Source organism: Cricetulus griseus, chromosome 8 (genome assembly GCF_003668045.3).
Source record: "Cricetulus griseus strain 17A/GY chromosome 8, alternate assembly CriGri-PICRH-1.0, whole genome shotgun sequence".
NCBI classification, from domain to species: domain Eukaryota; kingdom Metazoa; phylum Chordata; class Mammalia; order Rodentia; family Cricetidae; genus Cricetulus; species Cricetulus griseus.
In genome coordinates this window covers 36,471,685-36,485,296 of record NC_048601.1, presented here as the reverse complement: position 1 = coordinate 36,485,296, position 13,612 = coordinate 36,471,685, and the positions used below count along the sequence as shown (strand labels likewise).

At 39.5% G+C, this 13,612-nt stretch overlaps 1 pseudogene; it reads left to right on the top strand.

Moving 5' to 3' along the window:
• Window positions 1-205: 205 nt before the first annotated feature.
• LOC100763572 lies at window positions 206-786 on the top strand (annotated as a pseudogene).
• The last annotated feature ends 12,826 nt before the right edge of the window (window positions 787-13,612 follow it).

The following is a 13,612-nucleotide window of genomic DNA, read 5'->3' as shown; positions in this document are numbered from 1 at the left end:
GAGAAAGTCTTTTAAATGTGTTTATACATTTACATATTTAAGGCTGTGATAGGTCATGAATTTCAGACATGAGATAAGCTTGACCCACCATTACTAGCCATGAAAATGGTAAAGGATAGTCACAAGCCAAGAAATACAGTGGCTTCAATAAGCTAAAGGAGAGGGCAAGGGGCCAGCCAGACCTAGGGACACAGCACACCATCAAATGATGGTGTCTGGAAAAATTTTGAGGCAACTCTACAGCTTTAAAAAATCCCATGGTCATGTGATTCCAGATACTTCTGGGAATGGTTTAACACTGTTAATAAAAAAGATTATGAACTCATCAGGGATGTTGGCCCTGACATGGCAGCATCTGAGCAGCTACTTCAGTACAGGGCCAAAGTACGCTACTGTGGCTACCAGAAGTGGCTACAGGACTATATAACCTCCCAGGAGGCTCTATGGACAGATACAGGATTCAAGCAATTGATGTCACCAATTCTTGTATCATGAAGAGTGGATTGGATCACATGGAGGGACATTTTGGAAAAAAACACTGTGCAAGTATCATTATATTGATGACAACTGTTTGCATAGGCTTAGTCAACATGAAAAAAATATGAAAAAGCCCATTGGAAATAGAAATAATTGTCTGTAGGAATGTCACATCATTGCTTTGAGACATTTTAGGAAGCTCATATATTTGCTCTTCAGTGATCTTCCTGGAGTAAAAGATAAAGACAATCTTGCCAAGTCTTTAAGACAGCATTGCCTTCTCTAGAACTAAAATTAACTCTGAAGTAAAATAAGTGTGTGATCTCAGTATACAGGGTCATTTGAAATTGTTAATACTAAATAGCTACAAATTCTACATAATCACAAATAGAACTGAGAATATGGTTTAGAAATTGAGAGTGGATGTTAGGTAGAAAATAAATATTCAAAAGTGACTCACTAAAGTTACTTAGTTGGAAGTGAGAAATTATGTACATTGAATCATTTTTTAAATATGACATAGCATTTTAATTCTAATGTATTCCTCATTGGCATATATACCTTAGGTATTGCTCTATTGATATAGACTTCTTTAAATTGCAATGCAAATATTCTCTTTGATATTATGCATCTTTAAAAGCACTGAAGCATGTTGCTACAAATGCCCGATTATGAAAACCTGAAAGCTCAGTTATAGACTCAGTGATGGAGTCAGATGTGCACAGTGGTCAGTGGTGCTCAGAACAGTGCTGTTCTACTCCCAGGGTCTGCATGTATTGCTCAAGCTCCTGCATTGCTGTGCTCCTAATAGTACACACTTTTTAAAATACCCTTTCTCAGAATGAAGAGTACTGGTTAATTCACCCTACTTTTAAGCTTGGACACTACTGCTGGTTAAAACTGAACAAAGGTTCTTGTCTATAGCTAACTAGTTTTGCTGGTAAAAACAAACCAGGAAACGTTAGTGTATTGATTAAAAGCTAGTTTTACTGTCCCTCAAATATTTTGAATGCTACCTCATATGAAGTCAAGGGACATAAAAAATATAAATATGAAAATGAATTTTACATCTAGAAAACACTAATAAAGAATGTCATAAGGGGATTTTTAAAAAGAAGCTAGAGAAGACATGGTAGTTCCCCCACCCAAAAAGAAGTTTTCCAAAAGGAATAGAGCCCTGATACCTTAATTTTAGTTCAGTGAGACCAATGCTGTACTTCTGACCAAAATAACTGTCACACTAACAACAACAAAAACCCCTCATGTTGTTTAAACCACTACATCATTGACTATCTGTTACAGTTCAAAATTGCAAAATATTACAATGACCCTAAATTAATATTTTGCAGGTTGGATAACTAAGGTCCACAGAGTATGAAGACAAAGCTAGAAAGAATATAACCCTCAAACATCTCTGTCTAGTGACCATCCCACTGTACCAGTATGCCTTTATGGAATTTTCTCATAATGGCAGAACAAACCGCTGGCAGAGAAAGACAGGCATTCTGTCTAATGGGGATGAACTTGAACTGCAATGTTTGGTTTGAAATCCAGAGCCAGGTAAGAGAGCAAGTAAGTGAAAGAAAGATATTCACTTTTAAAATGCAAATGCATAAAGTTAACTTTCCTTTGTATTATTATCTAAATGCCTAGCTTTGGTCTTTTACTCTCTAACAAGTCAGGAAATTGCAGAAATGAAGACAGCCTAGGTACGAGTTCATATCCTGCTATCTCTGGAATATTGGGAGAAACCTGTTATCCCAAAGAATGTGCGCATTTTCTGTTAGTGTAGGTGTCAACCATCTGCAGAATATCCAAGGCTGTGATATGCCTGCCGAGATCATGATTACAATCACAGCCCAACAGCGACAGCAACACCAGAGTCAGCAGCGTGAAGGACATCAGAGTTCAAGTGTGGACAATCTGTTCACATTCACCACCTCTTTCCCTTCTGATGTGCAGTGGAAGCAGATTTCTCCCCAGGATTCACACTACTGCCTCTGCTGCAGCACCCGTGTCCAACTGGGGCAGGGGAGTGGAACTTGTGGGGACAGGGTCTAGGCTACCTCTGCCTCGGGTCTTAAAAGAATCCACAATTCCATTTCTATGGGCTTTTTTTCTAAAAATGACTTGAGTGTGCTCAAATTAAGCACATATTATATATAAAGAGTTCCATTGAGTTAAGCTATTAATATTTTGACAATGTCAATATTAATATGATATAGCATTGCAACTTTGTGAGGCTGGATGGAGGATTACCAGCTGGACCAAAGAGTGAGAACTGTCTCAAAAACTAAGTAAATTCAATCTTGACTGATAAGACTGAAAAGATACCGTTATCTTTAGTTATCAACATAAAACTTGATAGGTCTGTTGTGTGACTTTTTTCATAATATTCTCTACCAACTTAAACATAACATGCAGTCTCTGGATCTTAGGTAAAATGTTATGATTAGGTAAAAAGCTATCAGATTCACTTTGTCTAAAGCACAGTTTGAATCCAGTGTTTATAAAGCATCTACAGGTTGTCCTTTCACTTAAGGTCACCCTTGATGCTCACCTAGCTGGATGTCATTAATAAAAGAAATCTTAGATGATGAACAGGAATAATGCCTGTTATTCCCCTCAAAATGTCCCAAATTTGCCATATTTCCCATTGCTAAAGTGCACAAGAAAATTTTGTAAGAAAAAGCATATCGTGGGCCTGTACAGATGGTTCAGTCATAAAGACTGCCTATTGCTCTTCCAGAGGAACCAAGTTTAGTCTTCAGTACCTACATCAGGTGACTCACAACAACCTGTAACTCTAGCTAGAAGGCACGGCTCCCTCGTCTGGCCTCTGTGGGCACATACAATTGTATGCATAATCCCACACAGACACATAATTAAAAATAATAAATCTTTTAAATAAGAAAAAGTACATCAATGCCCAGGTATGAATCCAGCCAAACAGCTGGAACCTAGTACAGTTGCTTCTCCACTCAGAACAACTGACCTGCTGACTTGGAGGAGACCCAGAAGTACCCTTTCCTTTGGCCAACCAAGGAAAAGCCCATGCCCAGAAAAACTGCCAAGGAATGAGAAACAGCTGAATCTAACACAAGAAAATGATAGTATATTTCAATGAATAAATAAGAAGTGTTATTTATAAGGGAACAAATTCCATCCCCAACACCTAGACCACCCCAATGCCCAGTGGCTGTCTCCTTCCTGAGCTCCAAGCCCTTAAAATAACTCAAGCATGTGTTTATCTGTGTTCTTTTTTCAGTGACAGAAGCACAATGCCAAGTGGACAAATCAAAATCTACATACATACTTACATGCATAGACAGATGTGCAAACTAAAATACCCATAATTAAGGCTAACTTTTGTGGTGGCTGTGCTCCAACAAGGCCATGGGAAAGCTGCCTCTCTTGTCTCCTAGTTCTACTCTCCATTAGATAGAGCCATTCTTACCAAAGTAGTGGCAAGGTGGCTACCAACAGCTTCATACTTATGTTGTGTTTCCTGAGCAGTCCCAGCAGAAAAACATGACTCTTTCAGAAGCTCCAAAAGAAGCCATAAAATTAAGTTTCTATGTTTGGCCGTATCAAACACACAAACAAACACACACACAGAGAGACAAACACAGACAAATATACACAGGAACACACACACATAAAGATACACACACACACACACACACACACACACACACACACACACACGAACACACACACACCATCCCACCCCACCCCACCCCCCACACACACACCCCTAAACCAATCATCAAAGCTGAAGTAAAAAAACCCATACACCAGATTGTGGGTTTCACATTCACACAGCCACCCAGACCACGTGTTCTGAGAGGAGTTCATTTGCCCAGGAAAATCAAAAGTCTTACCTTGAAAAAAAATGGTAAAAAACAACCAAAATCCCCACCTAATATGGGTCAAATTTTTTGGTAGTAGCTATAGGGGCGCACATGGGTGTACTCGTTTTCCTTCTGTTTCCAAACTTTCCGAAGTTATTATAACATCTTTTTTTTTAATGGAAGTGACAACAAAGTATGATGTGACAAGAACTGAAGAGAAAGAAAAGCAAAATTAAGTTTCAAAGAAGTGAAGCTATGATCATCTAAAGGTCAAGGGTTTCTTTCAAAACATGGAAATGTCCCAACTGTGATAAATGTTTTCCTTTTCAATGTCCCTGCAGGTATATAGCCTCATTTGTTCAGTTCTTCTAAAGATGACTAAATAACACAAATGATATTATGACCTGTCTTTCCAAATGAATTCTGCCTTACTGAAATGTATTGCACTGAATCCAAGAATATGATTTCAAATTAATTCAAGGGCATAGTCAAGACCATCTTTGATCCAGCCTCTATTTGCCTCTCTAGCTTTGTCTCCTAATAAAGCCACCCATGAAGCATCCACTCATCAACACTTGTCCATCCACAGTCCAGCTACCCACCAGGCATCATCATGACCACTGTCTTCTCCCATCCTCTTTACTGATAAGAAATATCCTTAGCCTAATCTTTGCCTATAAAACTCCTCCTTTAAAGGCCCAATTCAAAGTCCACATTTTCTAGAAAGCATTCCCTGGTCCCTTATTAAATTCTTTCAGCACTCAAAGCCTATTATGAATAGCCCTCTCTGGCTCTTATTTCATTCTGCCCTATATTACAGTGAGTTACTGCTGTAAGTGGATTCAGCTGTATCATTTTCTACATATTTATAAACTCTTCCCCAGCATGCAGATCACAAAAGAATTGTTAATCTTATTGATTCTTGTTTTATTTATTGTTATCTTAAATGAAAGAAGGCCCCAAAGAAAAGAAGACAGAGTTGATCTTTCACAAAAAATACAAAACCAGGTGTGATGGCACACACCTGTAAATCAAGATTTCAATACCAACCTGGGCCACTACAGAAAGAACCTATCAAAAAAAAGACCTAAAAATGGGGAAAAAAATCTTTGTATTATGCACATAACATTTTTTCAGAGAAGCCCACCGTTCATGCCCTTCTTCTAGTGGCAAAAGAGAAGGTTATGAGCCACACTAAAACAAAAAAAGTGTCTGTCTAATAATGAAACAGCTCTGCTCACTATAATCTAATTTCAGCAATCATCTGAAATAAGGAACACATTTAAAAATAAAGTTCTCACCCAAAGTCAGCCAAGATGCACCTCAGTTAGGCTGAGCCAGCATCTCTCTGGAGATGTTTCCAAGGCAGTTAAACACAGACCTCAGACCAAAGCTGGCAGCTAATCAGGCAGACTAGAAGAAACAGAGTCTTACTTCCAAAAGCCAGGGCACAGACATCAGGCTTGTTCACAGTACCAGCTCCTTTGTCACTATCAAATATCCCTACACTGACAAAGAGGAGGCATTCCCACAACAAAAACCTCATGAGCAATGGGATCTTTCCATGATTCTAAGCAGCAAAACTTGAGAGGCAAAAGGCAAGAGAAGACCCACATTTCATTTCCTGTTGGTATGACATGTAAACATCTAACTCGGTTGTGCTTGAACTAACTTGAACATATTTTTCTTGGAAGAAATGTTTTAAGCTTTAAGCTTTTAAGCTATCCATTGAGCTTGACTAATTGGGGGATAAAATGTACACTTTTACAAAGTGTATCATCAGAAAGTGAACTCATTATAAATGTTGAGATATGTCAAAGGACAAGAGCCCAGACTATAAAAGCAATGTTTAACTGCCTAATATCAGACATCATTACAGCAACAATTTCTAGCAAGTCTGACCCCAACTCTCATCTGTTAATATATCTGACACAAGTATGGCCAATGCATCTGACATGAGCAGGAAAAGCAGTAGCTATGAGAGTGTTTTGTTACTGTAAAATTCTTATTCCTGTCGTTATAGAATATAAATGGGGTGTGTGTGTGTGTGTGTGTGTGTGTGTGTGTGTGTGTGTGTGTGTGTGTGTGTGTTCATGTATGTGCAGGTGCACCTGTGTATGCAAACATTCTTAGATGTGAACATGAATGCATGCAGAGGTCATAGGTCAACATCCCTTGGTTGACCTCAGTTACCATTTCCATGTTTGTTAAGATAGGATCTCTCAGCCCATCCCACGTGAAGGGATGTGCTCTGTCTCTGGACACATGGGGAGGGGCCTAGGCCCAGCTCAGGAAGTTTTGGTGGACTTTGTGGAACCCCTGTTGGGGGCCCTACCCTGCCTGGGGAGTGGTGGGTGGGTGGGGTGGGGGTTAGGTTGGAGGTGGGGGAGGAGGGATTGGGGTGAGGGAGTGTGAGAGGGAGAGGGGACTTACATGTGAAACAAGCCTGTTCCCTAACTTGAATTAATAATAATAATAATAAAAATTATCTAACAACAACAACAAAAAAAAAGATAGGATCTCTCATTTGGCCTGGAGCTTGCCAAGTAGGTTAAGCTGTGTTTTCAGCAAACCCCAAAGATTTGCCTCTCACTTCCTCCTAGGTTTTCAAACCTGTTCTACCATGCCAGCTGTTTTTGTTTGTTTGGTTGGTTGGTTGGTTTTTTTGTTTGCTTGTTTGTTTTTGTTTTTTGGGTTCTTTTTTTTTTTTTTTTTTTTGAAACAGGGTTTCTTTGTATTGCTTCGGAGCCTGCCCTGGAACTTGTTCTATAGACCAGTCTGGCCTCGAAATCATGGAGATCCGCCTGCCTCTGCCTCCCAAGTGCTGAGATTAAAGGTGTGCGCCACCAACGCCAGCTGCCAGCTGCTTTATATGGGCTACAAGAGATCAAACTGGAATCCCCAAGCTTCCACGACCAGCATTTCCAAAGCCTGAGCTATCTCCCCATCCATCAGTGCAGATTTTCTTAAAGATGATTCAACCAAACCGTTTAGTTCAGAGATCATAAACCCATAAGCCACATTTGTTTTCTTCAGTCTTTAAAATCCATCTAGTTATTTACAACAGTGACCGCAAACCTGGTTTGTCAAAGCTTTGACAGGAAAACTCATTATTTGCATATGTATAAATAATACTTTATTATTTAAAAATGTTTTTTCACACATTCTATTATTTATTTGCTCACAGTGTTTCTGTGTGCAGTGCACTTGCTGCAAGCTTATCTAGCAATCCACCAAATTTACAATATTTCACTGAGACATTTTAAACCTTCCCAATTTAACTGATAAAATAAAATATTTTTCTTCTAAATAATGAAGTGCTGGCTTGTACTTCAGAAATCTGAGTGCTTAACTAACCAACACATTATTAGCCATGCACACTTACAGTGTAGACCTACAAAATATCAGAAACATAACTTTCCAAACTGTTGGGGTGGGTATTTGTACACTGTGTGAAGAAGTATTGCTGTGATTGGTGTAATAAAAAGCTGAATGGCCAATAGCTAAGCAGGAGGTATAGGTGGGACTTCCAGAGACAGAGAGAACTCTGGGAAGGAGAAGGCAGAATTGCCAACCAGGCTCGGAGGAAGCAGCATGAGCAGTGTGGAAAGACGAGGTAACAAGCTGGGCAACAGAATATAGATTAAAATAAATGAGTTAATTTAAGTTATAGAAGCTAGAGGGACAAGCCTAGACTAAGGCGAAGCTTTCACAATTAATAATAAGACTCCATGTCATTATTTGGGAGCTGGCTGGCAATACAGTAATACTCACTATACCAAACTGTCAAAACTTGAATGCAGAAGTACAACTTTAATCTAAATTTAGTCATAAATTATAATCAGTGTTTAGTACATACATAACATGCCAGTATCAGACAATTTTAATCAGAGAGCCATATTTCAAATTATTTGGGTGTTTAAAGACACTGGTAAAAGTAACACAGCAGAGATTTTACAAATGCCAGAAGTCAAGGAAAGAAAGAATGGATGGGTAAAGTAATTTTCCTGACAATCAGGAACTCACATATCCCTAAACCAAATAATCTAACAAAAACAAAGCAAGTATGTATTTCTTTTGTGGAATAATTCCAAGAAGGTAAGAATAGCCTTCCCTCAGATCTTGCCATTCAACCAACTAACTTCAAAAGCACTGAAAATCCATCCCTTCCTGTAAAGATTTAAGCTGGTTAAATACTCCTTCTTTAAGGGATATTCAAGGAAATGTAGAGTGTATAATACCACCAGATCTTAGGTATTGACATTCTGTGCAGATTGTAATCTATAAAAGTGATGTTTTTGAAGATAAAGAAGCAATGCTATATACTAACTCTCATACCCATCATCACGGGTTATCAGCACCTCGAATATTCTTGACCACAGTTTGTCTATAAGGAATCAAAGACTCAAAACCTTTGAGCATGTACCTATACATGTGTCTTAGTTTTTTTTTTCTGTTGCAGTGATAAAACACCACAGCCAAAAGCAATGTAGGGAAGAAACAGTATTTTTAGCTTACAAGTTACGATCTTATCATGAGGGGAAACCAAGGCAGAACTCAAGGCAGGAATTGAAGCAGAGACCATGGAAGACTGCTGCTTACTGCTTGCTCCCATGGTTTGCTTAGCTTGCTTTCTAATACATCCCAGGACCATCTTCCCAGGGATGACACTGCCCTCAGTGGGCTGGGCCCTCCCACATCAATCATTAATTAAGAAAATATCATACAGACCTGCCTACAGGTAATTTGATATAAGCATTTTCTCAATTGAGGTTCTTCTTACCACATATGACCAGGTTTGTACCAAGTTGACAATAAACATCTAGCACACTGTGCTGAGGGAGATAAGCTGGACCACTGAAAAAGATAAACTGATCTTACATTGGTGGTACTTGGGTCTTCTTAAAAGGACCTTCGGTGTGGGAAGAATTAACTGCTCGAGTTAGATAGTTTTATATCAACTTGACACAGACTAAAGTCCGAGAGGAGGGAGCCTCAATAAAGAAATTGCCTCAATAAGACTGGGCTGTAGGCAAGCCTGTAAGGCATTTTATTAATTAATGATTGATGTGGGAGAACCTAGCCCATTTTGGGTGGTGCCATCCCTGGGCTGATTAACCATGATGAGCAAGCCAGTAAGCCATACCCTCTGTGGCCTCTGCATCAGCTCCTGCCTCCAGTGTCGTGTCTTGCCTGAGTTTCTGTGTTGACTTTCTTCAGTGAAGAGCAGTGCTGTGGAAGTGTAAGCCAAATCAACCCTTTCCTCTTTAGTCATGGTATTATATAGCACAGCAATAGTAATCCTAAGACACAGCTGAAACACAATGGACTCTGGTGATAGAATTGCCCCAAGTAGGGGTTATGAAGGGGAAAGACAGAAAACATATTTTTCCTTCTCTATTCTTTTCCCTCTTTTTTTTCCTTTATCTTCCCTCCCCTCCCTTACCTTCTTCCCTTTCACACACATCTCATCCAATGCACATTAATAAAGAAGGAGAAGACTTAAACCATCTAATAGACAAGGTGTTTATAATTATACCTCCTAATTCTATAGGATGCTCCCAAGCATCCACATTTATAGAGAAGGGGGAAATAAGTGTAGGGTAATTTTAATTTATGGAGACAGTGTGGTTTAAAAAAGCAAATGCAAGGACCAACAAGATGGCTCAGCTGATAAGGGGCCTGCTGCACAAGCCTGATATACAAGTTATATCTTCATAATCTACGTAAGGATAGAGGAAGAAAACCAAAAGTTGCCCTCTAACCTTCAAATGGGCATCATACAAACACACACAAGCATATACATAACAGTAATAATTTTTCATGCACTGGACTTTCCCTCAGTTTTCAACAAATGACATCAGAATGTGGGCCATTCCCTAAAGTCAACTGCTGTTGAGCAGCAATGAAGTTTGGAAATAGGATATTTGCTGGTTTGGCCAAGAAAAAATGTGAGGTAAATCAACATTAATATCGTCAAAGATGAAGTTGGTTGGCAGTTATTTTCACTCTAATACAGACTTCCCTGTGATTTCTGTGTATTTAGACAGCAGCACTTCACCCAGAAGAGTTTGGGCAACAAAAGGTGAAGCTAAATCATGCCAAAGGGAACTAGTCAACCAGCTCTTGCTGCACAATTTGAGTGGTCATTCTAGGATATTTTTAAATCTGAATATTTGCTTGTGGCAGAAACCTCAACAATAACAGAATTAGAAATGACTAGAAATACAGGAAGAAAAAGAACAGTTCTAGAACACACCAAATTCAGTCACTAGAATACTATGGTCAGCAGGCCTAACAATGCCTCACTCATCACCAGTCATGTCCTAGGAGGACCTCAGTGGTATTTTCCACTATGAATGAAAGTGTGTAACTACCTGAAAACATGGGCATGACCTGAGTCCTAAGACCAGACAAAGAGGGGCACAGAACAGAGAAAGAAGCTTGCCCTCTGTCCTTGGAGACCTTCCTTGGTCCAACTACTTCAAGTCTTAGGTACCATGTGTTTCTACACACAGAAGAGGTTAAGCTGGATAAACTCCAGTGTAACACTGTGATTTGGGGCTTTTCATTTTGTTAAGTATTTTTGTTTGTTTGTTTATTTATTATTTGTTTTATTTGTGACAGGACACTACTTTGTACTGCTGGTCTTGAACTTGAGTCAATCCCCCTGCCTCAGCCTCTGAATACCAGGCATGCTCTGTTATAAGGCATCTTTTGCTGATATGTTTAAAGTTTACTCTAGGGGTAGGTGGTCAGTGGCACCTGGATGTTTAGAATGCATTAGACACTGGATTCTATTCCCAGCTTCACAAAAGGAAAAAGTCAAGTTAAGATAGATCCTATTTATTTAGATGCTTCTCTAATACCAAGTTAAATATTAATGAAAAAATAAAGCCACATCCTAATGGTTGGGGATGAAGCTCAGTGGTAGCCCTCAGCTTGATGCCAGGGAATGTCCCACAAAAGTTTTGTTTCAGAATTCTCCAAAGTTTATCGCTTAACGACCTATTCTGATTGGCATAGGACAATTTAACAAAAATACTGTTTGTAATAACAAAGTGCTGGGAATTTCTGTGATGATTAAACTCCTTGTGCTCTATAAACAGATGAGGTTTAACTTGCACTTCACTGCCATCTCTTGGCAGATACTGAGATAACAAAAGCTGATCGCTTGGCAAGGTCTGGATTTTGGCTTCAGATTGCAATAAAATTCAGATCCTTAAGAATAAAGCAATGTACTTAATAAAGGAAGTGCAAATGCAAATGTGATACTTAGAAGACAGCAACTCATCTATCTCAATAGCCCCTGAGGTTAGCTTCCTTGAGGATGAACAGTAATACACAAAACACTAATTATTAAGGGGGCAATTATATGACTCAGCAGATATAAAGGTTTGGGCTACCAACCCTGATTTCAATCCCTGATACCCACATGGCAGAAGGAGAAATTCAACTCCTACAGCTTGCCCTCTGCCCCCACACACCCACTGTGGTATGTGCACACCCAAACACAGACACACTGAAAAATACGTAATCAATTTTAAAAGAAGCTTGTTGGGAAATACTCTAGAAATCAACCCCTCTTCTGAGAGAAGAGAGGAAAAAGCAGGGGCTGGACTTCAATGCATGAAATTCCAAAAAAAAAAAGCCTTAGACCACTCCCAGAGAGTTCTGAAGTCAGATGGTTACTTTTTAGCTCTGCTGTTTGGGTGAGAAGACTGGACATTATGAGACCCATATCAGTCAGTCACTGGATATAAGGCTGTCCCAGGGAGTGGGCCACGTCCCACTTTCAAGTTGGATGTTCCTACAAGGGCAGTACTAAAGAAAGCTGACAGAGGGGGAAATCAGCTAACAGCACTCTCTGACTCTTTAGTCCAGAATGAAAACTTAGACATGGCATTCCAGTGCTGGCTGTTAATGGCTCTGTTTCTTTCTAAACACTGGGCAAGCAGCATATAGCTAACCTTCTAATAATTACCCAGATCCAAGGCAATGAGTGCAGGAAGTGGTGTGGCTACCTTAGAAAGTAGTTTACATATCAAATTTAACATATGACCCAGTTACTTCATTCTTAGATGAAAGAAAAAAATGTGTTTGTGTCAAGTGTTGTGGGCTATTTGTACACTGTGTGAGAATGTATTGCTGTAATTGGTGAAATTACATAGGAGTGCCAATACATAGGAAGAAGTTAGGTGGGACTTCCAGGAACAGAGAGGACTCTGGGAAGAAGAGGGCTGGAAATCACCAGACAGACACAGAGAAAGCAGCATGAGCAGTACAGAGAGATACAGTAACAAACCATGCTACAGAATATAGATTAAAATAAATGGGTTAATTTAAGTTATAAGAGCTACTAGGACAACATAAGCTAAGGCCGAACTTTCATAATTAATAATAAATCTCTTTGGGAACCAGTGGTACAGAGACTCATTGCAACAAAACCAACACAGAATGATCTTAGCTGCATTGTTCATAACTGGTTAGAGAAAAAAAATGGAAACCGGCAGAAAGAAGGAAGGAGAGGGTGAGAAGAAAGGAGGAAGAGAAGATGCCTTCATCTTTTAGGTGGCACAACATTATCCCTAAGATTTTTCATTTGGTCATAGACCCAAATGTGTGAGAATTTGTCCTCTCTTTGTCTTCTGTAAATGTTTTAACTTGGGGATGTCAGGTTGAAATCAACATGAAGGGTGTACTGGCTGGTTTTGTGTGTCAATGTTACACAAGCTAAGTCATCAGAGAGGAAGGAGCCTTGGTTGAGGAAATGCCTCCATGAGCTCTAGGTATAAGGCATTTTCTCAATTAGTGATCAGTGGTTGGTGGGGTCATCCCTGGGCTGATGGTCCTGGGTTTTATAGGAAAGCAGGCTGAGAAAGCCAGGAGAAGCAAGCCAGTAACAGCACCAGCTTCTGCCTCCAGGTTCCTGCCCTCTTTACATTCCTGTTGTGACTTCCTTCAGTGATGAACAACAACATGGAAGTGTAAACCAAATAAACCCTTTCCTCCCCAACTTGCTTTTTGGTCCTGATGTTTTGGAGAAGCAACAGAATGCCTGACTAGAACAAAGGGCAACTTTTAACAGTAAGTCAGATAATGTCACATGTATCTGAGCACATACAAGAATAGTTTAATTTGCCAGGTTGTGGAAGGTGGAAATTGTGGAGAGACATCTGTCACATGTGCCATAGAGTGCTTTGCCTGTTTGTTTTTAGTTATATGCTGGCTAGTTTTTGTTTTTTTGTCAATTTGACACAATCTGTAGTTATCTGGGAAGA